The sequence below is a fragment of the Amblyomma americanum genome, chromosome 9 (assembly GCF_052857255.1).
Source record: "Amblyomma americanum isolate KBUSLIRL-KWMA chromosome 9, ASM5285725v1, whole genome shotgun sequence".
NCBI classification, from domain to species: Eukaryota; Metazoa; Arthropoda; class Arachnida; order Ixodida; family Ixodidae; genus Amblyomma; species Amblyomma americanum.
The window spans coordinates 123033231-123060502 of record NC_135505.1 but is presented as its reverse complement, the minus strand read 5'-3'; the positions used below and the strand labels follow the sequence as shown (position 1 = coordinate 123060502).

The 27272-nt window shown below is 45.5% G+C and overlaps 1 protein-coding gene across 3 annotated transcripts in view; it reads left to right on the top strand.

Moving 5' to 3' along the window:
- The window catches only part of LOC144104233 (xibalbin-1-like), a 104191-nt gene that overhangs the window by 6055 nt on the left and 70864 nt on the right, over positions 1-27272 (top strand). The window contains exon 1 of one of the 3 annotated variants that reach the window (XM_077637116.1): positions 1316-1444. The exons of the other annotated variants lie outside the window; for them this stretch is intronic. The gene's annotated coding sequence lies outside the window, so the exon portion shown is untranslated. Of the gene's footprint in view, positions 1-1315; positions 1445-27272 lie in introns of those variants that run through there. 3 annotated transcript variants of the gene reach the window in all.

Here is a 27272-nt window from a genome sequence, read left to right as displayed (position 1 = left end):
TCGCACCTACAACACTGCGCATAGCAAAACACTTTGCATGCAACTGTAAATTGTTTTTCACACTGCGTTTCATAAAGTGTTCCAATACAGTACGCGCATTATGTGCTGCATATTATATATAGGGCGTGTCTGTACACCGCGCTTTTCAGTAGCAATGCATGAAGCTGTTGAAATAAGGCGCTCACGTTCTTTCAGATTATAGTGCGCACGCTGACACTTCCTTTTGACGTAGCACGTTCAACGTTAACTAGCGTCTGACTTTAGCTGCTAAAACACACTGCTATGCAGCCTCTTAAATTGTGGCTGTAACTCTCGCCATGACCTTTCTTGAAAAGATGCTACTACTTCAAACCGAAAGCGATAATGTGCGGCTTACTGAACCCGCCAAGGCTTTCCTGACAACCGCGAGTTCCTGCCTGTCATTACCATGAGTCCCATGGGCACCTCGGTGTCGGAGCAGATTTCCGCATTAGCATTTTTCGTTTTCGTTATACATCTGCTAATAAGAGGGAGCGAATACATGGGATATTCATGAGACACACGGAATCATCGGTGATATTTCATTCCTGATTAAACGTGTGTTGCATAACTTGCCTAAGAAGATCAATGAAGCCCTATTTAAGGAGCTCTCTTAAAACAGATCTTTCAGGATAAATAATGTAGACAATGCCCTCTATATTTCGTTTATTTTGCCTCTTCATTGGGCTTAATTATTATTTTGACTATACATCCAAATTGAGAAATAGCAGCTCGAGAAAGTTTAGGCTTAGCTGACCTGTACCACGACTGCTTTCCTGCGTATTGTGTCGATTCAGTTCAAAACCTGCCAGGCAAGTTTAGCTAACTTGCAATTACCAGATCACGCACGAAGCGCCGACATGATTAACGATCACCCCCGAAGAAAAATGGATCGAAACTTTCTTCCGAGTTTGCGATTTGAGTAAAGTTTGTCGCGTAATCAAATTTACGACATATCGTCGCAATGCCGCGTCAAACTTACGAGAAGCTAAAAGTGGCAGGTCGTCCCGTCGCTATCAACTCCGCTTCCTTCATTCTCCTGCCTTCATTCACTTTTTATTCAGTCTTACTTTTTTTTTTCATCGCACCATCACGTATGCTTCGCCGTCCCGCCTAAGCTCGTTAGGCCACGGCTTTCGGGGGCGGCGCACAAGCGCAAACAAGAACGCAGGAAGTCTTCGAGGCCGTCGTCACGAGCCGGCTTCTCTTGGCTCCGTAATTGGCTGCTGCCGATAACCCAATCCCGCTGCCCATATGCACTATCGTCGACGTGGTCTGCTCGACTCAGTGTCGTCTGCTCGGGTCCTGATGTCGTTGGCCCCAAGGAATCTGCTAAAGTGACAAGGCAGGACGGCCCCCCGTCGACGAGAGTGCTATAATCTTGCCCCGGGGGACTTGCCGTCATTGCCTTCTGCGCTGCGGAACAGTATGCATGCATGCCTTACTTTTTGATTTATATTCCTTTTCTCTTCTTTGCTTGATTGTCGTACTCCACTTCGGTAGTGCTACACTAGGTGCCACGACAATCGCGCAGTGCATATTTATTATCATCGTCTCAAAGGATGTATGCAAAAAGCACCGTTAGGCCTACCGACGACAAACGAAAACATGGAAATTTTCGCGTTCTGCGCGAAGACACATCCTTAAAACTCCAGCCTTAAAATTGAATAAGAATCCCTTCGTAGGAAAATTATGATCTCTGCAACATTTCTGTGACGCGAGAATGTAGTGAAACGCAAGCCCTCAAGAAATTGATATCTACCACTGCTTCAAATTTCCGGAGGTTTGAATACGCATAGCCACTAAATGAAAATATGTATTCATGAAAGGACAAGGACCGCCTGTCTAAATGTACTTAAGATATTCATGACTGCTTTGGCAATGTTTATGTAAGCGGCTTCTCCTTTTTCTTTCTTTTTTTTTGGTGTGGGGTATACGCATACTAGGACATTTACTTTATTCCTTTAAGAAAAAAACAAAGTTTAGATACGATTATTAGGTTCCCTCAGTACGCACAGCGGCTCTTGCGTGAAAGGAAACCTGAGTACGCCATCGTTGCTATTTTTTTCTGTGCAATAACACTAAGAGCAACCTAACCACGTTATAAGCCGTGACTGATGGAAGCTACATAAGGTATGAGCTCTACTGAATCCTGAAAGGAATAAAGCAAAAATGTAAAGAACTCTCACCCAGTCGTTGCTCCGTGTTCACCCAGCCGCTCGATAAAAAGACTTATTCTCGTCACGTCACGGCGTGCAATGTCTGTTTCTCTTCCTTGTTCAAGCTTCGGACAGAATTTTCTTCAGGCTTGCCCGATGCTACGATCGACTTCTGCCAGTGCAAGAGTCATGACAAAAGATTCCCTGACTGGAAAGATAAACGGAGCAGCGTTACGTACCCAGACCGGCAAAAGATGTTCCGACTTCCTCGAAGTACCAATTTAAGGCACGCCTCTCGCCAACACGATTTCAGGCCTTTCGGGAAGCGAACAGACCCGGTCCACTACACAGCGCTGCTACGCTTCTGGTCGGCAAGACAGAGTATAGACCATCATAGATGGAAAGGGTCTCGTGCAATATGCACGAGCGTTGCTGTGGCAAGCAACAAGAACAAAAAAAAACGAAGCATCACACTGTGTACCTCTTTTGGCCTCCATCATATCAGCGTGAACGGGATAGGAGAAAGGAGAGAACTCGATGCTTCCCCCCCACCTCACGTCACCACCCGCACTGCTGTCACCAGGGCAACGGCAAATGGCGTGCGCCGAAGCCCTTAACGTTTCGCGGCCAGCGGTGAATGAGCATGGGAACTAGCGACGCGGCTTCGCTTCGCCCCAGACGTACCGAATGTGTCGGCGGAACTCGCTGAGGAAACGAAGGAGGTCTGCGCCCGCAACCCCCACTCACAAAAGGGGAAAGCTCGCGAGCACTGATGTATCCTCTGCTGCACAATAGGGAAACGACTGAGCGAGATGGTCTGAGAAAGAAAGAACGAAAGTAGTATACAGCCGCCTGGCCGGGGCGAGAACGACGCGAGCTCCGGCGAAAGTGGCATCAAAGTCCTGCTGCAGAGATCAACGGGCAAAACTTTTTTTGTCTTTGCTGTTCGCCCTTTGCTTCTGCACCAATAGTTCTTTCTCTTGACCGAGGCGAGCTCGAATAGGAGCTACTGCGACGTCCGCTGAATTTCCCAGGCCTGTTTTTCTTTCGGCTGAGTTGCGGGTGCTGGTGTAAGGGACGGGGGGAGCGGAGCCCTTCATTTCGAGGCAGAACGTACAGGCTTCAAGACGTGGCGAGGCCCTCGTCTACGCCGCCCAGCGCTTGTGTCAACAGGATTCCATTTTCCCCGAGAGTATAGACCGAGGAAACAGGCAGCAAGAACGGGAAATTGGGGAGCAGAAAAAAAAAAAGAAACGGGAGTATAAAAAGGGCAAGGAGCAGTGAGGAATGAGCGAGAGGAGTTGCGCAGGCCAAAGCCCAGGCTCCCGTCGCCCGGATGGGCTTGAAGATAAACAAGCCTAACTCGGGATGGCATCGCGTTTCAGGCCGCCTGTAACCGTAGACATCCTCGTTAACGACTGGCCCTTGAGCAGTCCCCGATTACACGAACCTTTTCCTGTTTCTGTTTTGCCGCAAGGACTACGCGTGGAGGCGTAATTCGATAATTTCTTTTTGGGCCGCCGCTTCTGGCAAGATTTGTCCCGGAAAAAAGTCCCCTCGTTTTGCAACGCGCATCAATAGGAACCAGTGATAATATCATTCTCTTCCTTTTTTGTTTGTTGTTCGCCCAGAGGGAGAGATCAAATAGAATTGCGACTCCCACGCCTAAGAAAAGCACTTGCCTGAAGACGGCCGTCCTTGGGTCCCGGCGTATTGCGTTTCAAATGTCGTGTTGCGCGGCTTCTTGGCCGCGGAAAACCCAAACGCGTTCAAGTAAGGCCATTTTTAGAGCAGAGATTGGAAGCCAATCAGCCCGAATATAATTCGTGGTTGCTGTGAAGTACTTGGTGCCACGATAAGAACATTTAACCGCCAATTACGTTTAGCGTGATATTTCTGGGAGGTGGCATTGCATGTCCCATTCTAATTGGCAAGGTCGTTCAGCCTAGAGATCTAAATCTGAAATAGGGGGGATTTTCTCCCCAGTTTGGCTTAAATAATCACACTTCTATCCTGAGCACCACTACTCGGCACGTGAGCTGCATGAGCAACTGGTGACCGTCTTTTGGGCACGCTTCGCAAATAGATAAAGAGAAGGAGGGAAAGGCAGGGATGTTAACCAGAAAGGGGTTCCGGTTGGCTACCCTGCACTGGGGAAGAGGGATTAGGGGACGAAAAGCTTGAGCATATAGCAAGCATATTGCCCATAACTAAAATCTCTGCGACAAATGACAAATGCAAAGATGAGTACAAAAAACTGTTACCTAATTACAGTATGTACTGGCGATGCCAAAGCATTACACGCTGTCGATGCATTTACATCGAGTTTTACGCCATAGCGTATAAAGCTCGTTTGGTCGAAAAGCCGTCGGCGTAGTAGTAGACCGCACCGCGTCTCGGAAGTAATCGGGGGCAGCCTAAAAAAAACCTATTATGGTAATTTCTTGGCCTAGTGATTTATGATTCATTGGTACGTGATACGCGATGACGAGTTATTGAACTAATTGTGATTAATTGATTAAATAAACAAAATAAATATTAAAAAGGGGTTCAAGGGTGTCAAAATGCTCATAATGAGAAGTCAATGCTTGATTGTTCTAATTAATAAATTAAGTGTGTAATTGATCAGTTGATTAATTGAAACACTTGAAAAAGTGAAAATGCGCTCAACGGTGTCAAACTGCTCATAACGGAAAGCCTAAGCCACTACGCTATAGATAGCGTCATATCCTTAAGGCGGAGTTTAAGTGCGCTCTCCAATTTTTATGCCATTCTTTCATGGGTGTGTTGCGGCTCCTACGTATCAATCTGCAAACAGCCAGAAGTCTCTTCGGGCAATCTAGCTGGAGGTTAGATGCTGCCCTGAAGGCGTCTAGACGTTGTGACATTTATTCAATGAATATACACCAAAACGCATAGTTATCCCCTCCGGTCCAGGGACGTCACTTCAGCACCTTAAAATTATACGAACGACGGCGAATTTTTTTCATAATGAGGCTACTAATGCCATCGAATTAAAACTGGAGGCTATTTTCAGCGTCAGAAATCATTTGAAGGATAAAAATTAGTGTCCCAGAGCGGCGAACCAGTTGCAGGTTTCACACACACACACTATATATATATATATATATATATATATATATATATATATATATATATATATATATATATATATATATATATATATATGCAGTTACAAGCTGCGTCCATATTTGTCGACCACTCTCTCAGCTTAGCTCCCACAAGCTGCGGAAGGCTATATTCCGAAATTGAGGCGCTAGATGTCAGAGGTGTCATAGACATCTGTCCGCTTTGGTGAAACCCCTCCTGCTGAATATAGCAACTTCTTTTTCCAGGCAATATCTAGCAACTTTACATCGCTCAAAGTCTCCAAAATTCAGAAACACCTGGCGACGTCGAACCAAACAACATATTGTACGCTTGATGCCACCGAGAGTCGAATGTCAGCGTCACGTCAAGTGTCCTAAGACAGCCCACCCACTCTCCCCGACCTGGAAAAACTGTCCAGCAGTCAAGCAGAGCATGTATCGAGCCAGCCGTAGCCAATATGCAAGCTATCCGACAGACCGAATCGAGAGCAAACGGGCCACTGATGCAGCTTGGAAATCAGTGAAGCCACTAGGACGCGTCTATTGAGCCTTAAGGCCAGAGGTCGCGCTGTGGCGTTCAGAGAGCTGGAAGAGTCTTTCCTCGCGGTGCATTCCGCTCGTGTGCACGGATTGGCGTGTGGACCCCTGGAGGAATACGAGTGTCGTGCGTTATAGCGTAGAAAAATATTTCGCTCTCGAAAACTTCTCATAGCTCTCGCCGGTGCCTTAATGTATTGGTTGTGTTGCGACTGGAAATACGGGCACGAGATAACGGTAGATGGCTGGGTGTCACTTAGGCCATGGGGAACCTGCGCTGCCAAGGTGGCACAGCAATTACTCCATTCGGTGACTCAAAACTGCTTTTATCAGCCGCTTGGGCCGCTGCAAACGCGAGAACACATTCTGCGTTTGGCGGACAGCATTCATTGCCTAGCTTCTCTCGGCGTAGCCCAGATAGCTGACGCACGGCACGTGCGCCTTCGACAGAGCGCGGAGGCTCACGCCAATAAGCGCCTGAAGGTGGCGCGGAAAAGTAGTAAGAGTACTACCCAAAACTGCTTCCTCTTCTCGCTAGGCAGTGTGTTATGGCGCTGCAATCGCACCGAAAACTTCAGCGCAAGTTCCCCATAGCGAGAGGAAGGTTATTCGGGTCGCGGTAGTGCTGTGCTCCGTTGTAAAAAAAACAGCGCTCACTCGATCTCGACCCACGATCAAAATTTCTAGCCTCGTTTCTGGTTTCTGGCACTTTACCTAATCAGTCTATTAATCACAAAGTGAACAAGGAAGGAAAACATCATGGTGCTTGCCAACAATTCGACAACAGACGATGACTGATCCACTTGTCGAAACGTTGGCAAGCACCCTAAAGCTTTCCTTCCCTTGTTTACTTTGTGATTATTAAGAACCATGTGACCAGCCTCTCTCTACCATAATCAGTCTACTGTCTAAGCAAAGCCTTATTTTACGAACAAAAGAAAAGAATCCTGAACGAATCCTACAAACATCCCTAGTTCAATTCACTAGTCCCAAATATGAAAAACAAGGAAAACTGGGAGTAGATGTATGTTCAACAAAATAGGTCTCGACTCAGATGCAGAACCAAATAACATATTTTAACGTTTGCAAGGGATGACCAGAGCCTGAAATTCTCCCATTTTTTTTTCTTTTCAAGGGTTGTCGGAAGTTATTTCGCAATTATTCGCATAAACGAGAGGTAAGCCTCTCACATCAAATAAAATACAGGCGTGCAGTGTACATCGCTGTGTGTAACCTGGGATTTCGGCTCAGGCTTCCTAAACCGCCTTACATTAGAGCCAGGCTCAATCAGGTTGAGCGTCTTTGCACCCTGTTTGACATAAAGCACGGAGAAATTCATGGACGATTGAAGGCCACAGACAAACTCTATCATTCCAGCTAAAGAAAGTCGAACATAGTTGATGTCAGACACTGTTTACCAGCTACCCGACACCTTTACCCTACTGTACTTAACCACCACGTCCCTATTTGAAGGCCGCAAATGTCACGTGGTATGACAGGCCTTTCTAGGTCGGACAAAAACGTCATTAATCTGTGAAGTTTGGTGGCGGGACTGTTTGGTCCTGTCAGCTGTCATGCTGCGAAATATTCCACGGACCACATTCCAACAAAAAGCAAAACGAAACTATGGATACCACGCGCACAGCTCAGAGCGCACTTCGTGTGGCAGCAGTGCCCTTATTTCTCTTCCAGTCTATCTTCTCTTTATCTCAAACAAAAGACAGCGCTCAGCTTTTTCTAGTACCTTCTACGTCACCGCCGAAAGCCCCTCTCTGACGGCCAAGTTCCGAGTTGCGCGCTTTGCAGAGATGCCTTAACTGGTGATTAGCTGAGCGCTTGTCACCGCGTTGCGCTCCCCGAGTTGCCTGCGTGCCACTCCAGAAGTGTAGCACGCGCGCATCGATGGGTTTGCCCGACTCAGCGTTTCCCTGCACTTGCACCGGAACTGAAAAAATGAGCGGATTTCTCTCTCGGCACGCTCCAATCTCTCTCACTCAGCAAACTGCGGACTCCGTCCCCGAGCACAACTCCATCTAGCACGGCATGCCTTCATTACGGCTGAAGTGGCTGAACTGGCATTTTCCTTCTCTTTTCCCCCTCCTCCCCTGTCCAAGAAGGCTCTAACCAAGACAGAAAATTTGAACGCGTTAGAATCCGTCCCGTGAGCTCTTTCTCTCGCCAAGCGCGGAAATGCTAACATGGTCTTCTAGGTTCCAGACTATGCAGGTTGCTGGAACACCATCCAGCATGCAAGTCGTGCCTATGTCGCTGGCCGCTTTTTTTTTTCACAGTTGCTGCTAGTGCTTGCGTAAATGGCGTTTGGGAAAATATGCGGGCGCTCCGAACAGTTTCACCTTGATTACGTAGGGAAAGCTTTTCGTGGTGCTTTGCATGTGTAAATAAGGGTCCAGATGCTGAAAACTGCATTTCCGGCGTCGCTGAAGCAAGAAACTGATTACTGAAAATACGAAGCCCCGTTCCTGGTAAAACTCTTCGCCAACTTTTCTTAACAAATCACCCGGCATACTGACATGGAATGTTTTTCGGGCTGTGGAATTTGGCTTTTCCACGTTGAAAAAGATGCGTACGACGTTCGGCATTCAGTTGCTAGATTCTCGAAGTACTTGCATATTCTCGCGACTTCTTTTAGGGGAAAAAAGCATACACTGCCTTATCGGAATGCGGTGAGCGTAGCTTGCTTCTTTAGAAATTCGGTTGCAATTGTAAAAGCCTGTTGAAGCCACAGGCTGTGGCCGATTTGTTCGGTAGCCAGTTTTATCAGGGCATACGCTGTTTTCTTGCTTTAAATATCTGCGGAACCATAAATCTTTAATTGGCTCTCATTTGAAGGCAACGATAAAAAGGAACGTCTTTCACTCACTCTTATCGAAGGACACAATGTTTCTGCAGTGTTTCCTTAGCAGCCACACAGCGCGATCAATAATGAAAACTCTTGGAACATTTGAATATTCACTCAATAAGAGGAAGTTCTGCTTTCAGATTTGAAATGAACTTTTACTGTATTTTATACACCGGGGCAAGCGGCATGCATTTTTATTGCATATATTTTGCCATAGCATGATATTGTATGATACTGTCCGATCAATGATATTATATCTGCTAATAGCATGTAGTACCCCATGTGCTGCTCTTTTTTTTACTTTTTCTGCAGCGCCACACGTGCCGCAGAAAGCTAAAACCTAAATAGGTAGAACGGTTCTTCTCAGGTTTTGGTTCTTCGATTGATCAGACCATTGTTACTGGTCTAGCAAATAAACGGGGAAAATATATCTCACAAGCCCTTTTGCCGCTGGATCAATGCACCGCTTGCGTTACATCAGAATGGTGTCTCATTTCCATGTCCCGCTTGCGGGCCACAATGCCCACTATAACCTTTTTTTTTTTCATTCCGTTGTCTACAGAAGCTATCGACGTCGTCTGCGGTGTACTGGTCAGGCGTTGAGGTTAGGAAAGGACTGAAAGGACCATGATGACGGCCATGATAACGCGATAAAAATGTGCATCGTGTATCATTAATTGCACAGCGGGTAGTACGTCAGTTCCAGGTGAATGTCGAAGCATTTTACTCTCTTTATTTCATCTCTGCAGATGACAACGACAAAGAGGGGTAAACGTGATTGGCAGCAGAACTGGCTTCACAGATCCCAGCTCAGCTCTTTTCTGAGTGCTGCGGCTAAAGCCTTGCCTGAACTTCCTTTACTGTCTGGCTCAAAAGGCCAGCTTTGCAAGTCAGTATTTACTCACTATGAGCCAGTCCACAGACCCTTGTTTAGAAACTGTGCGTGTCAGCGGATCGCGGAACGTGCATAGACACCTCCAAGAATATTCGTGATGAGTCCAGCTACCTTGTTATCCTGTTTTCAATGTACACCCCTTGCCACATGTTTGTATTTTTCGTCACAATGCGAGACAAGTTGAAGCTCGGCAGTCACATCACGATCACAAAGTTCACGCCGCAAACGTGGTACGGTACGAGAAATTCCTCCTGGACAAGCGAAGGCAAACAAGCGCTTTTTTGACCCTTTTCCTCGGCAGTCATCCTGAAGAGTTTTGTTCTGCGTTTTCTAATGTACCGCCCAGAGACAAGTGACACTCCTATCACCAAGAAGCCTGTACAGGGCCCTCGGATGCGAAGCATGTCCGAAACGTTCGGCACGACTCCACGAGGCCGTATAAAGGGCTCGCATGTCCGCGGGGACACTACGCCACGGCCGCCGCCCCGACCACCCTCATAAACGCCAAGTCACGCAAGCGGCGTAAACGTCGGGATCCCAAGAAAACAGGTGCCTTCCTCCTACATCCTGCCTCTGCAAAAACGATGCAGCATTACTGAAGCTAAACTCAGCGCTTACCCTCCATGCCACAAATATTTACACAAAAAAAAACTTTTGCAGGAGGAAAGCGTTTAGATTATAAGTTGCTTCGGTTGTCGCGTCATTCACCATCGTGATTTGGACATTCACAAACCTGTGCTTAACTGACGAGTGGCTTCGTGCGCCCGACCTTGGTGTGGCATGCGTGGGCTCTGCATTCCTCAGCAATGCGTAGTTTTAGCGACACGGAGGAATGTGTATGGGGCTAAGACAACGGCTCTACACAGAGTGAACGTCCCAGGAGGTATTGCGGGCTGGGTCCGCAAGGGGGCGTGCGTGGCCGTTTCTTCAGTCCTTGCGTAGAGGCGCACACGGACCCGTCGAGGCACGTGCCTTGAAAGACTAACGGCTACTAACGCGGCAAACGTCTTCGTGGCCTCGTCAAACAATTCGCCGACCGCTAGTTTGTTTACACTCCCGCTTGGAGCACTGCTGGCGTGTCCAAAATCGTCCTTGCGTGCCTTCCTGCTTGCCTGCTTCTCGAGATTCGATAAACCTTGCGCCAAACTGTGCCAAGGACTTTATACCTCTTACGTACACTTTTTTCAGTTTGCTTTCGGACGCTGAAAACGTCCGTGAAGGGCAGGCCATTGGAGTGGAAAGCTTCTAGCTCCTTGCTCATTAGCATATTAAAGAGCGTGACGAACCACGTGCTACTATGAGGTGACGCTGAGGGCGGAGCCGTTTTGCATTTTTATATAGTTTGTAGCCGGTTGAGGAGACAGCACTGCATTTGTAATTTTGTTTATGCCTACTGTTTTCTTTTGTTTTACAGCAGTACTTGTTTGTTCAAGGCAGAGGGATTTTCTATGGTGTTCACTGTCCCAGAGACGTAGCAACTGTGGTTTGGAAAAATAGAATGGAAAGCTTGATTCTTTCTATCTAAATGGGCATTCGTTCTTTGGGACTCTTTTATGTAATTGTTTATTATATTCCTATACTGACATGCAAGGCTAACCTTTCTTGTTTTATTTATTGTGAAAGCAGTGGGAGGAACAGAAACCTCAGTTAAGATTTGACACTACAAATTAGGCTATAAATCGCATACAAACTGCCTCTATTTACAGCCTTGGTTTATATACATGAAGGTTGCTTTAACAACTGAAAGAAATCCTTTTTATGTGGATTGTTATTAAGATGAACAACTGCGAATTGCAGCAACAGCCAAGGGGCTTAGAACTGTCAAAGCCAATCGGAGTGTTTGTAAATCTGGTTGAAAAGCGCGTACTTTCACATACAGTAGCTGATTCGTACAATGCATCTGCTCATATAGAACACAATTACGGCACCTGTGAGGTTACTGTATTGAGATAAGTCAGTGATTGGCACTCTGGGCAAATCAGAGTAGCTCGTTGTCGTGACGTCATGTGCGACTTAATTCAATTCTGGCTGACCAGCGCCGCGCGCTGTCGTGGCTTCATGCGTAACACGTTCCATTCTGGCCAACCAGCTTGGTGCGTTTTATGAAGTCGTGCGTAACGTCACTAAATTCTGACCAATCACTGCGGCCCATTGCCACTGGGTGTTACGCCAACCACTCCGACGCCGCATACGCGAGAAACATAGCCTTAACAGCAATCGCTGTAAAACAACTTTCTCGTTAGAAAAGAATACATAGCCGCTTCAAACATGTCGCTAAACACAGTCGAAAAAAACGAAATAATCGCACTTAAAATACGACAGAATGCTTTTTTTCGTTTTGTAATAAGAACAGATTATTTCTGTAGCATTTCATAATTTTTTGTAACATCGTAATGTAACTCTGCAGTATTTTTATGTAGTTATATAGCGGCGACAAAGGACAACACAATAAAAAAAATTCTGCTGACAAAACTTTGTTGTTAGTACAATTTCAATGCCAGAAACACTGCAAAATATCTGTTACAACCACAGCCACCTTTCTGTCGTTTCTGTCGCGTTTTTCTACTGGCAAACACAACTACAGACGACCCGCCACTGAAGTTTCCACTCGCCGAGCACATCTTCCCGGCTCTGCAAGTGAATGAACTCCTCGGCAGATTTATTTTAAACCGTTTGATGCGCGTGTGTATTTCTTACCAGTCGGTTTTTCACAACATTGGCGTCTTAGAACACAACCTACCTCGCCTCACTTCGAAAAAAGGCTTAGCTCCTAACAAAGCACTTGAGCGAAGCGACGGATGCCGCAGCCTCCTTAGCTACACGACGCTTTCTAAGCGAGTCTAAGTTTTCCCATGAGCCTCGGATTGATTCAAGTCAGCTGCTGCTTGCACTTTTCGCCAAAGGCGCCTGTTTTCTGTGGATGCGCTTGGGGGATTCAAGAGCTCTTAGTGTTGCCGAGAAGAGACAACTTCCACGAAGAGAGAATTTAAAAAAACAACAAAGCAAAAACACAAAAGTGAGCGCGAGGCTCCCACTGGCAGCAGCAAAACCAGACACAATCCTTCAGGGGATAGACGCTGGCGATAAGACCCGACTTCACCAAGAGGAATGTGGGAAAAAGTTCCCGCTTAGCTGCTTTCAGGCGCCTTGAAGTTCGCCGCCTTTGCAACACTGCGGTGAAGAATAACAGTGAAGAGGGTTGTGGACGAATGGCAGGAGATGGCGCGTACAAGAGAGTAAGGTTGCGACTCTTTGTTGTGCTAATTTGAAAAAGTCGCTGAGCTAGAAATAGCAATCAATTTTCTCTGGTATCGCCTTCTTTACCTTAACCACTCAGGCCAAGGAAGTTTTAAGCGATCCCTTAATAAATGAGCTTACAGAGTCGCTGGGTTACAAATATTTTAGGGTTGTTAAGTTGATGTTCACTTTTAACCTTCAACATGATTGCGTTAAAGTTCAAACCTCCGCAGGAGAGTGATTCCATGAGGACCAAGAAAAACTTTGATAAGGTGGTCTTAGAAACTGAGTCTATTTTAATGATCTTTGGTAATAAATCTTAAATACTCGAAGCCCAAAATTCATTAGTTCGTAGTGAGCTGCCGCACAATTACATAAATTATCTGCTCTGCACCTAATGCGCCGCAAGGCGTTAAAACACAGGAGCTGGGAGGTAAACGAATGTTTTGATCATTGAGATCTGAGAAGTAGAAGACAACTGGCTGTTAGGCTCGTTAGTTATCGTTCGTTCTTGATTTTTAATGCGCAAAAAAAAGGAGAAAACAAGAGATAGACGACAGGAAGTCGCCTACTTCGTGTTTTGTCTCTTTTCTGCGCCTAAAAAATCAAGAAGTTTGGAAGTAGGCAGGCGTCTGAGCTGTGTCTGGCTTTTAGGGAAAGGGACGGCGTAATGTAAAATTTGTGTTGTTTCGTAACGGCGACAACCTAAAAGACCGAGGGACATTGGCGTTTTCAGGGACGAATGTCAGGGATGTGGGAGGGTGGCGTTTTCAAGGACGAATGTCAGGGATGTGGGAGGGAAACAGGGGATTGCGGAAGGGTTCAGACCCCCAACAGATTTTTTGGGGGAAAGATCGGGTTGACCTTCATACCGGAATCAGTGAATGCAAAGACAAACGTTGTAAAACTGTTGGCCTTATTAATTTCTCTACTTGATTCATTAAGTCAGCAAGAACGCAAATGTTATGTCCAATGTCAGTGCGCAGGTGGTCTAAATTAATCCGGAGCCCTCCACAACCGCGAGTCTCATAGTCCATGAGCAGCTTTTCGACGTTAAACCCTACATAATGAAACGCAATATCACGCGGTATATCAAAACCGATCGCAAGCTTAGGTCGCGCAGCGCTAGCAGCGCACATGAGATTAGCCTTCCTCCCGCCCCCCTCTTTGCCCCTGTTCTCTCTTGATTTCATTAATTTGAGCACCCAGTTCACTGATACATTCAGCGATGTTTTCCATATCCTATTGAAGTTTCCATTTCGAGAGTATACTTTTGATGAAGCTAATCCTAGTAAAATAAAATCATTTCGATTGCAGGTAGTATTATTAAGCAGCGCTTGATAAGAATGGACTCAAGCGACAGTTTCCGTCTCCTGTCATGCTAAATACCTTTTCATTAGTTCATTTCTCAAAGTTGCTGCTGCTGCGTCGTTTCCTTTTACCCCTGTCTCTAAACTGGACACCTTGCCCATGCTATTATCCCGAAAGGTCACATGTTAAACGCTACCTTCGAATTGTTAAACAAAAGTTAATTGGTACTAACTCGTTTATATCCGTGAACTTCCTGGCTTATGCTTGTACCGATCGTTTTAGGCTCGCAAACCAAAAGGCACGCCACTCTAGTAATAACTCGTTTTTGGGGGGGAAAGGAAATGGCGCAGTGTCTGTATCATATATCGTTGGATACCTGAACCGCGCCGTAAGGGAAGGGGATAAAGGAGGGATTGAAAGATGAAAGGAAGAAAGAGGCGCCGTAATGGAGGGCTCCAGAATAATTTCGACCACCTGGGGATTTTTAACGTGCACTGACATCGCACAGCACACGGGCGCCTTAGCGATTTTCCTCCGTAAAAATGCAGCCGCCGCGGTCGGGTTCGAGCCCGGGAACTCCGGATCAGTAGTCGAGCGCCGGAAGCACTGAGCCACCGCGGCGGGTCTAAATATTAAAATATAAAACGCCTGAAAATAAATTGCAGCAGTCAAAACTAGGGAAGAAATCCGCCGTTATCTTTTGGTCTCTCATCGTGTCAAACCTGGCCCATTTACCTCCACCGTCCTCTTTTCTCAGTGGTTAGAGTGAAGCGGGCTAGGTGTCGCCACCTTCGAGATGTAAAAAAAAAAGAGAGAGAAGATGCCTTCCACTCGTCTTTTGGAGGGAAGGGCGTGGGATTTCATCGCTTTACCACGACCTCTTCTGATTGGTGCATTTGGAGCAAGATTGACGTCACCACCATCGGCGTCTGCAACGGCAACAGCAAAATAAAAAATAAAAGTGCAAAAAAAACTCCGTTCGGCACGTGGCGGATTAGGATGGAGAAGGCCAAATGGGAGCTTTGGATTTACGTCTGTGCAATCAGTGCTCAAATGAGCAGGCAGTTCGTTCCTAAGTTTGCGGGTATTTTGGATGAGAAGTGTTTCTTCCTCTTGCGGAGTGCCTTGACGTGACAGACGGGGAGACGAACCAGGGAACTTTATTTACAGAGGGTGGCGCCTACAGCACTGGCCTTCACCTTTCCCAAAGTTTGCGTGTCGAACGCAACCTATAGATAACTGCGCATCCTAAAACACCTGTGTAGAAATTTGACGTGTTAATTATTTGTCAATGACCACAGTGCTCATGAGACGTAAATGACAGCACCCGACCCAGCTAGCTCATCTTTTATCAATAACCGGCTGCTATGGCTATGTCAGAAAAAAAATTCAATAAAAATGAATGAATGAATGAATTCGTGTTTCTTTAATGCGATAACATTAGAAGCCTCATCGGGAAAAAAATGGCTAGTCAGAAGCAGATTTCGCTGATTAATTGGTGGAGAGTGATGTCGCCAGAGGAGAGCATTTTCATTCGCTGTAAGGAAGTGGTGTCAACGGAGAGGAACTTTCTCACAGGTTGGAGGAAAATGATCTCACCAGACCGGAAGAAATCTCACTTCTGCCAAAAGGCGTCAACAGTTTTTAATGCTATCGCTTTTCCAGTGCACAAAACAATTTGGTGTCTCTGTTAATTTCTTTTCCTCGCCGTAAGTTGGCGAGAAATACACGCGCACTTGGTCAAATGAACAAACACATTTAGCGGCATTTGGCGAACTTGAAGTTACGAAAACCGCTTCCTTCTTTTTTTTTTTTACTTTTTGGCTATTGCTGTTAGCGCCGCGCTAGCGCTCTGTACATGCTACGTTTTGTAAGTAGGCACCCATAAAAGTTGGAAAAACTCAATTTCGCGGAAATTGGTCCTTTGTTCCGGCGAGGAAACCCGAACGCATTGGAGTGCACGCCTAACGAAGCTAGTAAACGCTATTCGCTTCGTAGGAAGGGCACTGCTTTTGTGGTATCTTTCTTTTAATGCCCATTTTTGCTCCAGACTATTCTTTTCTGAGCTCCCACGCACAAACGCGCGCGTGCCCGAGTAAAAGTTCTAAGCGGAAGCCGTTCAGAGTTTAGTTCTGAACTTCGAGACGTCTGGTAGGGAAATTTTTCTTGCCTTAGGTGTCGCTGGTGTCTGGAACTTACTATTCTGTGGATTCACAAGCGCCCGTGACGACCTTGATCTTAATCACAATGCGTTTCTGCGTAGCTTATGGAGTGTTTTAGCATAGGGTAGACGTATACCGGATTAGCACACACCTTCTGCGCATGCGTAATGGCTTCAACCGGCGCCTCGCACGCTATATCCGACAATGCTGGACAAAGTCAGCATTTTTTAACAGGAACGATTTCGTCAACGCAATTTTTTCCCTCATTGAAAGATTTCACTATAACAATCAATATTTCCGCAGTACTCGGTTCAACAGGCTCGCATTTTTAAGCCATAAACACTTTTCCTATGGTCAAAAGCGTTCCCCACTGGTTTTCTGTGGAAGTCTTAACTGCTCCATGCAAGCGATAAGAAAATTTGAAAAGAAGGTTTTATCTACACATCGGAAGAATGGATCATTACCTTGAATGTTTCCATAACAGTACGTTGCAATTTTCTAATATTCACAAGTTTTGTTCAATAATTTTTGGCATGAACATAAGACAGTGTTCTGTCCAATTACAATGAGAGTTTTCTTCTCATGAAGAAAGGTAGTTTTCATCACAAAACATGAAGTCACATGAAGACTGCACCATATCAAGCCCCTCTCGCCCTCCATATTGAACATTGCCAGGCCATGTGCTTTCACTTATTCACAGTATAAGTTATTCAGATAATACAGAAAAAAAGCTGTGTTAATCCTGTTTTTTTTTACTAGATCTCTTACTCGGCGCCTCCAACAGTGTTCTGCACAGCAAACCGTTGAGAAATTCATTTAACATTCTTCTTTCTTTCTTAAACTCCTCAGTACAGGCAGGCTGCCTTATTTGCTAGCGTTCAGAGTTAAGCTAAAGTCCATATGACCTTGAGATTAATCAGTAGAGGCGCGTGGAGTAATCACTCAAGTCTTACGCGTTGCTAACGTTTTGAAAACACTGCGCCTATACCCTCCCTCAGCACCACGCGCGTCACACGACCTACTCTTCGACACTCTATTTGCTCAGGTTATATTTCTCTGCATCTGGGCTTTATCCTACGTCAACTCAGCTCACGACAGGGACCTAATTGAGGATGCGCACGTCGATACGTCATTTGTCCGCTCTGTATACAGATGCGCAAGGGGGGGGGGGGGGGGGGAAGAGTGTTATGCTGAAGTTCGCGTAAAGGTCATATGCCCTCCAACCCTCCCGAAGCTGTCCCCAACTACGGACCGGGGATAGGCGAGCAGCGTCGACTGAACAACTCTGGCCGCAGTAATTAGGCACTGCCGATAAGATTCCGAGCTGCGCTCGGGGTCTCTAGTTCTCGCGTGCGCCTTGTCGCAAGCATTTAGCGCGCGTAGCGCAGCCAGGCACGTTTCCCGTTGGGTCGATACGCTTTAATGGCGTTCGCGAAATGGCACTCTCCGAGCGCTCGTCCCGGGGACTCTGCATGCTTGCTTGCGGGCGACTCACTTAAGGGTACTGCTGGGTAAACAAGGAGTGGGCGAGTCAAGTAAACATGGCGCGGGCATTCTTTTACGACGCCTAGTTCTGGGTGCTCTTGTTTTCTGCTTCCTGGAATGCGCCGTTAGGAGCGCGAGGTGTTATTTAAAGCTGCCTGGAAGTTTTCGAAGGCATTCATTTTTTCTGAAAGCAGTTATTTAAGACTGAGCTCTGGATTGCCGATAACGAAAATGGTTGCGTATAAAACGCTTGCTGCGTATTTGCCGGTCGTGTCATCGTGAAAACTGGTGCTGTTCTTGCAAAGTCTGTGTACAGGCGCATCGAAAAGTGCCAGAAGATATTTTCGTGAATTGTCAGCAAGTCGTCGCGACTTCTGCTTCGGGTTTATAATTACACGAGCAGCAGAATATGCCAGTCGTAACTATAGAGTCGGCTGAAACTGCCTCCGGCATAGGTCTTGCCTTAATGGGAAACTCCTGGCAAGGTCAGGTAAGAAGAGCTTAACCCAATCACCCTAATGACACTCCAGTCTTGATTCTTGCTAGACAGAGTTACGAAAAACTTTATTTCCTCATTGATACGGTTCTCTGTGGCCATTAGAAAAGTTTTGCACGCTTCAATGCATTACTTACAGAGAAATGATTTACAGAGCATATGGAACCTAACAGCACTATACAGAGAGCGCGCATGGAAACTGTGCATATTGCCTACTGACGCCACTAGAATATAGAAATCATAGAGAAAATATTCTGGAAACATGAGGATTTTACTACTTTTTGATATTACACTGACTGATATTGATTTGATATTACACTAATATTGATATGATATTACACTGGTATTACAATTCTGGTAATTCTGTATACGCAGCTCAAACGGAAAAGTTTTTGCAGGACTTTAAAGTCTTTAAAAGCAGTTTTTAAAGTAGTTTCCGTTCTTCGTTACGCACTGTACTCCTTTGCGGGCCGTTTTCAGGGTACGTTAGGTTGGAGCTTCTATTGTGCAGCGCTTTTATGCGATTAATGATGGGAAAAGACATTCCAGTGTCTTCGGAGCAGCACTGGTTCACATACACATTAACAAAGAGGAGAACGTAGAGGCGACGTAGCTGTTCGTTGTCACGTAACCTAATACACGTGGGCACATAGGTTGTAGTGAAAGCATTAAAATATTAAGTCATGGATACCTTAGTTGCAAGTACAGTAGTAGTCGTCGTAGCTGTAGCATAGACGGGAAGCATGTAGATTCAGCCACTGTGCACTTCACTTCGAGTTCGTTAGAAGCAATCAGTAGACGTGTACCACGTTTGGTCGACACCAAGTCGTTAGGACAGTGTAGACGGTAACGGTGGTTAAAAACTTTCTTGGTTTAAATAACCAGCCTTCCTCAAATCACATCACCCGTGGTTGAAGCCAATGAGTACCCATGCGTGAAAAAGAAACATGGTGCATTTGCGGGCTCTTCTAACTCAGCCGCTAACACATGCTCCGGTAAAACCATGTTGTTAAACAGGAAAATACAATGACTTGAGTATAACATTAGCACACGACACGCAGAGTTAGTTCATATTTTCAGATATAAGTGACGACGTACTGAATAAAGTAATTTGGACTTAAAGCTGACTTTAACCGCTGACAGCACGTGCTACGCGTCCACTGTATTTATAACGCGGCAAGATGCCAGTGCTCACTGGGATTTGACACAAAATTAACATTCCTTCCGAAGATGCGTTACCCGCCGCGGTGTCTCAGTGGTTGGCGCGCTCGGCTACTGATCCGGAGTACCCGGTTTCGAACCCGACCGCGGCGGCTGTGTTTTATGGAGGAAAAACGCTAAGGCGCCAGTGTGTTGTGCGATGTCAGTGCACGTTAAAGATCCCCAGGTGGTCGAAATTATTCCGGAGCCCTCCACTACGGCACCTCTTTCTTCCTTTCGTCTTTCACTCCCTCCTTTATTCCTTCCCTTACGGCGCGGTTGGGGTGTCCAAGGATATATGGGACAGATACTGTGCCATTTCCTTTCCCCAGGAACCAATTATTATTATTATTCCGAAGATGCACCACTTTTTTTTATCTGGCTTAAACATTCCTAGCTGCAATAGAAACGACACTCTCGTTAAAAAATTCTGAAGGTGGCAAAAGAATGCCATTTATTTTCGCAAGCATTCACACAGTCTTCAAAGATGCAAATTCGGGCCTTAACCGCCCTGAGCTTAAAGCGAACGTCCTAACACTCACATATTAATCCTAATTTAGAAAATGCTCTCTGCCGTTCCCAGGAGACTGACAATATTATTCGACGGCATTTGCGGACCGGGAGAAATCTCGAAATTGCAAACCATTTTTCGGCATTTCGCTGGCAGAGTAACTTGACTTTTGCGCGCCAAAAGCGCCAACATAACGAACAAATCGGACGCCGTGAGTCTTGAAACTTCCCTCACAAAACGATAAAACAAACCAACAGAGAAGGCATCGGGAAAAAAGCGAGTCACTTTTAGGGAGAGCGGATTATATTTCCCTATTTCCTTTCATTACCCGCTCCAATCTTTCCTGAAAAAGGAAACGGACAGCGGCCGATGTTCTGTGATGCATTGTTAATGAACGACGCGACCGCGTCTCGACTCGTCCCAAGGGGATTGGAGCGAGAGCGGAGGCGTCGAAATAATTAAGGCTCCGCGTCACGCCTGCTGTTGCGACGTCCTCTGAGCTTCTTCTTCTTTCCCTCGCCTTCCGTCCCTCTCCTCCTTCCTCTTTGCTCCCAAAGCTTCGTTTTGCTTCTGGCTTCAAGGTCAGAAAGAAAAAAAAAGCTCGCTCTTTTCTATCAATTCGTTCGGAGTTCTCCGCCGTCAGTGGAGTTTGCTAATCAAGCGACCCACTTTGGGAGCGGCGGCAGCATCCTCGAGAAAAGTTCTTGGAACCGAACTGACGCTTGAAATTCGCACGCTGAATCGCTTCTTTTCTTGAAAAACTCCGAGAGAGTAACACACAATAGACATAGGGAGAGTTCCGGGAAGAAAGAGAAAGATAGGGTCCGATTGTATTTGGAAAACCGGTCTCATCTCAGGCTTAAGTTTCTTTTCTACTTTTTTTCAATTATGCGTAGCGTGTTTGGCTCAAAGAGCGAACGATTCTTAGGGTTTAGTTATGAACGAAAAGACGTAGTGGTGAGGAGTTATGCTGGTTTGGGTGACTACAAACGATAACCATTGTACCACCTTATAAGAGGTCGTACTAGCGAAGCGGACAAAAAGCGGTAATCATTGTGGTCCCTTTTAGAAGCTCAATTGTTTTCTTTTTATTTTTGTGAAAGAATAAAACTAACAAATGCGTGAGGGTAATAAACAGAGAGATGAAACAAAGAACAAGGGATGTGTCTGTGAAGGGAGCTTGACTTCAGCCTTACTTTATAATGAGTTTCGGTTCATTTTTTTTGGTAACAAAGTAAGTTGTGAAGCGTAAAAGCAAGTGGTGATTTATGCTTGAACATATCTTTAAATAACAGAGTACTAATGCTTTCGCGATTCATGAAGACAGCGAGTGGCACTGTTTATACCGTGCGAATTTAAAGACGCGAATTATATGCAACAAAACAACTCTCTACCGGTAGTGATTATGGGCTCGCCTAGAGGTACACGCAAGCTCACCAGTTCCCTCTCTACACGTACAGGTTTGATTGTTGGTGGCTCGCTCTTACTGAGAAAAATTTTATGAAGTTTACTTGGAGGAGTACCCAAATGGTACTGTTTATTCGTTCTGTGAGAGATAAATCAATTACCAGAGAAAGGAAAAATAAGATCGCTGTGCGACTCTTCATAATTAAGCTAGGGCTTGGAAAGTGTTTAAAGGCACTTCTTTTCTTTACCGTTAGTTATTTACTGCATCAGGGCATAAACCTGAAACTCAATGGAAATTCCTTTCGCTTTCAATTAATCGCGCACGGTGAACAACATCTGAAGGTAATGTTTTACCCCGAATGATCGAGCACATCATTATAGCCCGCAAGGCTCTCTGCGGTGGTTTTTAACTTTAAAATGACATTTGATGGATGAGCTCGTTCACTCCTAATGTGTCATCAATACAACCCGATACAATAATCCTTTTCCAGTTCATGTACTTCTTGCGTGATGTTTTTCTCGCACAAGCAATCTTGAGATTCTCTTCCAGGTTTTCTATTACAAGAAAAATTGGTCGTTTAAAAACAGATAATGACTCCACGAGGCAGCAACAACAAAAACCAATGCATATAGCCATACTGAAGGCTGAAACTAACGCTCCTTAGTAACGACCCATCACATAAAGAAGCACTGGTACTCGTGCATTGTACTCGAATCCAGATTATTGATAATATGCGCACGGCAAAGGGATATCTTTGCTTTAGTAAAATCATTCATTTTATACTAAGCAGATCTTACGAACCTTGAGTTGCAGAAAAATGAGCCCGTATTCTCTGTCTCATCTTACAACAAAGTCGTAGAAGCAAAATAGGAGGTATTATATGTCGTCATCAAAGCAAAGTGTCACAACGAAGATGGTAGAAGCCGTGATTATCAGTGCACCTAAAGAAATGAAGTTGCGATGCCAGCCTTCTCTTCGTTCATTACAATAGAGGAAAGAGCATGACCTTCATGGCTTGGACGTAGCGCCATCAGAGTTGGCTGCGTTGCTTAACATAAAATCCAGCAATGACAGCCCCCTGCGATCATTTTGAAGATTGATATTTGCAATTTGAATAATCATACTGATAACTGTGATGCTGTAAGTGGAGTAGTTATAGTTGAATCGCTTTTATTCGTTTTATTCGTTCTATTATTCTCAATAAATAAAGAATTTGATGAGAGATGAATTATGTACTCAACCCGTTAAAACGTTAGACTGTATTAGAAAGGGTAATTTTTTTTATCAAACTGTTTCAGTCTCGTTATTTTACCGCTGAAGAGGCTGGTCTGGAAATATTTAATTCCTCACATCGGCTCCTTGTGTTTCCCGAGTACGTACCGGACATCATGGCTGCCACGCTAGATTTCGCGCAGTTTCCCAGACAAATTAATTCGACTTCACTCATAATCACAAGGCGAACGGCTGAGTATTGCTCACTGGTTCGCATGCCTGTGCGTTCAACAGCACTAATTCTTAACTGCCGGAATGAATTATCCTCGCCGCCTTTATTTTTTTCTGAGAGCCGGCGTCCGCCTATTTATGCCACGTGGAAAAAACGTCCGGGCCTCGATTTACACGACGGTCAATAGAACTTCACTCGAAGCGACACAAACATGGTGTCCCCATGTTATGCATCAACAGAAGATTAGGGTGCGCATGCAGCTGCGCAAAGTCCTTTCAGAGCCACATTGCACTATTATGCCTATAGCACGCCTGCGTTCGCAAAGGCATTGATAGTAGTATAGACAGGACGCCGATGCATAAACGGGGCGCAGTCCTTGATTGCACATCCGCTTAGCGCGCTCAGCAGAAACTAAAAAACCGGGGGCACCATCAGCAGCATTTAACAGCTCTATTTGGGGCTCCGGTTCAGCACTAGTTAGCTGCCCCGCGAGGATAATAATGCAATCCCCTCCGCAGGCACCCATTTATTAAGGCCAAAGAAACGATAGGAATAAGAATCAAAAAGAGGCCGGCGTAATAAAACGTCTCTTGCTATGCGTGACTGTACCCAAGGCCCTCACAAACCTCTTGTTATGCGTGACGCTACCCTTCACGCATAACAAGAGGCCTATTGAGGCCTTCCCTGAAAGACGGCAGACTAAGACTCGCGCAGCCTTTGTGAGGAAGCCATTCATTCGTGATGGATCGGTTCCGTTTCGTGAGACGACGACTCTGAGATTAACCATACACGCTTTAGATGGAAGGGAATTTCGTGCTGGGTACGCGACCATTGATGACTTGCCCCCATGAAAGGACGAATGCAGAAAGGACGAATAAGAGTGATGCTAAATTCGTGAGAATTAGGGAATCTGTACGTGACTTTGTCAGCACGTTATTCGGAAGGTCGTATCCGTCTTCACTGTTTCTGCATGCAGTAAAGATACGCAAGTCTCGACAGGGATTTGCCGCCCGGTTTGATTAAAAGGTAACAACCGTCAGCGTTCAAGTGAGAGGCGAGTGCATTCTAGTCACTTAATGTGAAAGAATCCTATACTGTAAGATTACGTTGGCAAAATAGGCCTCCTCGTGAGAAAAGTTGTAAAGACAAAATTTCGCGCCAGACCTGTGTAAAATGCCAGACCTGTGACAGACCTGTGTATTTCCAGACCCGTGTAAAAACTAGTCACCGTTCGAGGTAGTCTTTCTTATAGTTTTTTTTTTGTATATATTTACAAATGGAACACTCCGAGAACCTCTTAGTTAGGGAATGCTGTCATCAAATACGATTAACTCGCAGAGATCAGGCGGCAATGCTTAGGCTTGGCAGTGACTGTGTTTAAATAAATCTGCCCTTTTTTTTTTGTTGGACGTAGCGCCCTCTGGGGAGTGGTGAGAATTCGTCTGCTATTGGTTGAAAACAGAAACACAATAAACACGGTAGACATACAAGCGATCCGGTTTCATGCCTGCGAAGTAAAAAGTGTGTGCTTGACACTGTCGCCACCTGTCGAATGCGCCTGTTGCTAACATAAACTGCGCACGCGCAGCAGGCTTGTTTTCAACCAGTGGAGCTAGAGGAGGAGAGGTGCGCACGCCTAGAGTGGTTGTATGAAAAATGCCGGTCGTGCCTGTCGTTAACTTTTGTTACCTTTCCACAGTACCGAACATCGATTCAGTTTGCGAGACATAATTATTCAGTTCTATCATTTTACTATGCCTGTTGCGGTTCCCTACGCCTAATGGCTACCGAAACATTCCATTAGCATCTATGCTTGCGACGACAAAAACTCTTCCCTCTCTTCCTCTCTCTCTGACACAATTAAACATTGTATCATCCACCAAAGTTAGTCGAGCACAGCACGCGTGAAATTTTGGTTCAAGTTCAGGATCACTCCTGAGTCAATCTGCGGGGGAGGGGGATGGAAGTCAGACGCGCCACCATTTATTAACTATATATACGAAGAGAAACAAAGAACCCAGTTTAGTGTCTTAGGTCGTGGGATGTATTGGCCACTTTAAAGAGCAGAAATGGGTTGTCCTGGCTGCCAACACATGGCGCGACAGTCTGTCAACACAAAATTCTCATCAGAAACCTCGCCGTCGTTCACAACACGAGAATAGAAAGTCTGACTAATTTTAGATTTAAGGAACTTTTGGGGTATAGTTAACAAAAGGTAAAGTCCGCAAGCTAAACAAACATCGAGTTTGGCTACGCACCACCGCTCGTTCTTTAGTGGTTCATATAGTGCCGAATAAGGGGGTAATGACTCATCAACATTGTCTAACCTAAGTGCATTTCATTACAGTCTAGCTTGCTTGTGATTATTGTGTTTGACTATCCTGGCGTGCATATCATATCGCTTGGTGTCGCAACAAACGGGAAAGTCACGGAGAACTCGTATAGAAAGTCCTGTTTGTTCCCATGTGCGCGCTTTTCTCCGTCCTCCGAATACGGTGTGGCAACGCAAAGCCGTTCGGCACGGTCGCTCTACAAATGCTCAGCCCGTTTATGACATCGCCTCCGTATGCCGGAGCGAACGGTCCCATATGGTTTCGGAAGCCCCACTGCACACTGACGACACAAAGCATCGGCGAGCGAGACATTGCCTGAAGGGCTTCGCGGACCCTGCACTTTCCGAGATTTCGTCGTTGCCGAGTCTGACGCAGTAATCTCATGTCTTTCACCATCGACCTTTTCCTCTCCCCTGTGCCCTTTGGACCCAGAAACGAAGTGCATATGGTAAACTCAGTGATGCAGCTAATCAAACTGAACGGGGAAGAAGAGAAAACAAGGAATATTATTATTATTATTATTATTATTATTATTATTATTATTATTATTATTATTATTATTATTATTATTATTATTATTATTATTATTATTATTATTATTATTATTATTGTGGTGGTGGATTTTTATAGCGCAAGAGCATCTGTGGCCAAAGAGTGCCATGGCATAAGGTATTTTTCTTCTACTGAAGGTACGGTCAAAGACCCATTTCCCAAGCATTTCACTCTAAATAAGCCGAACACCAGACCAGGAGAAAGCTTGCACCCATTGTATCACCGGTGGGTACCAGGCGCCACTGGGGATCGAACCCCGCACCTCCCACATACGAGGTGGATGCTTAGACGACTAGGCCCCCCTGCGGTCAAAGATGTAAGTGCAGCGTAAAGAAGCAGGAACGACTGAAGGTTACGCAGCACGCAGTATAGGTTACCCCGAAAGTAGAGCATAGGACAGCCGTCGCCTTAACTCTGTTGGTAAAGCACCGTACGTGACATACGGAGGTCGTGGGTTCGGATCACACTGGCGGCATATGGTTGTTTTTCTTCTACTTTCTTATCATTTTCAGCCATGAAATGACTACGCTCATACCCAGCAATTCTGAACAAAACTATTTTTGAGCGGAAAACCGCTCATGAACGCAATTTTTTTTCATAAAATGCAAGATTTCACTGCAACAATCAATACACCCGCAGATTATCTGCCGGCAATTTTACTTTTTTTTCTAATAACGTTTTTGCTATCGTCAAAAGCGTTCCCCATAGGCTTCCTATGGACGTCTTAGCTGTTCGATGCCAACAAGAGAAACACTTTAAAAGAAAGTTTTTATACCTATCAGAAGAATGGATCATTACCTTCAATATTTCCATAAAAGTATCTTATAATTTTTAAATCTTAAAAATTTTTGACCCAGAAAGTTGGACTTGATTAAAAGAAACAGCCCTCTACACCTTCCTAGGTTTCGATGACTCTTTGTCTCTTTGATATAAAGAAGGTTAGAAGGTGTACCAAACCGCAGAGAACTTCGACCCATTCTGGTAGCGGTCGACAATGATCAAAGTAGCGAAAAAAAAACAGGTGAATAAGAAAACAGAAGCCGTATCTTTCTTAAATTCATTGTTTCTTTTCTTTTCTTTTCAAGGCAGCTTGTTTCGTCCTAAATACTTGCCCCGACACCTCCTCAGAATTTTCCATTTCGCTGCGCTCCCGCCTTATATGAGCAGGTGTTTTCCTGGCATAAACAGGCGTCCGTTATTTTACGACGCCACTGCCAAAAAGGCGCGGCGGCGCTAAAAGAGATGTTGATGCCAAGTTATTAATTTTTTTCCGATGCGTAGGGTGCCAGTGTTTGCGATACCTCGTTCTTACTCGGGATAGCTTCTTCCGTCGTTCCCTTTCCAGAGGAGGAGTGTTATCGCAAGCCAGCCTTCCAGACTGATGGGCAATACCCTCGCGGAAAGAATCGGAGGCGGCACGGGCGGCATTCGCGTGTACGAAGCCATATGTAACAGTTTACGCGGCTATGAAATGGCCCCTACGGACCGATTTCGCGCCTACGCCATCAGCGGTTCGCGTGTGCTGCACGGAAGGAACGGAAACTTGCAACGACC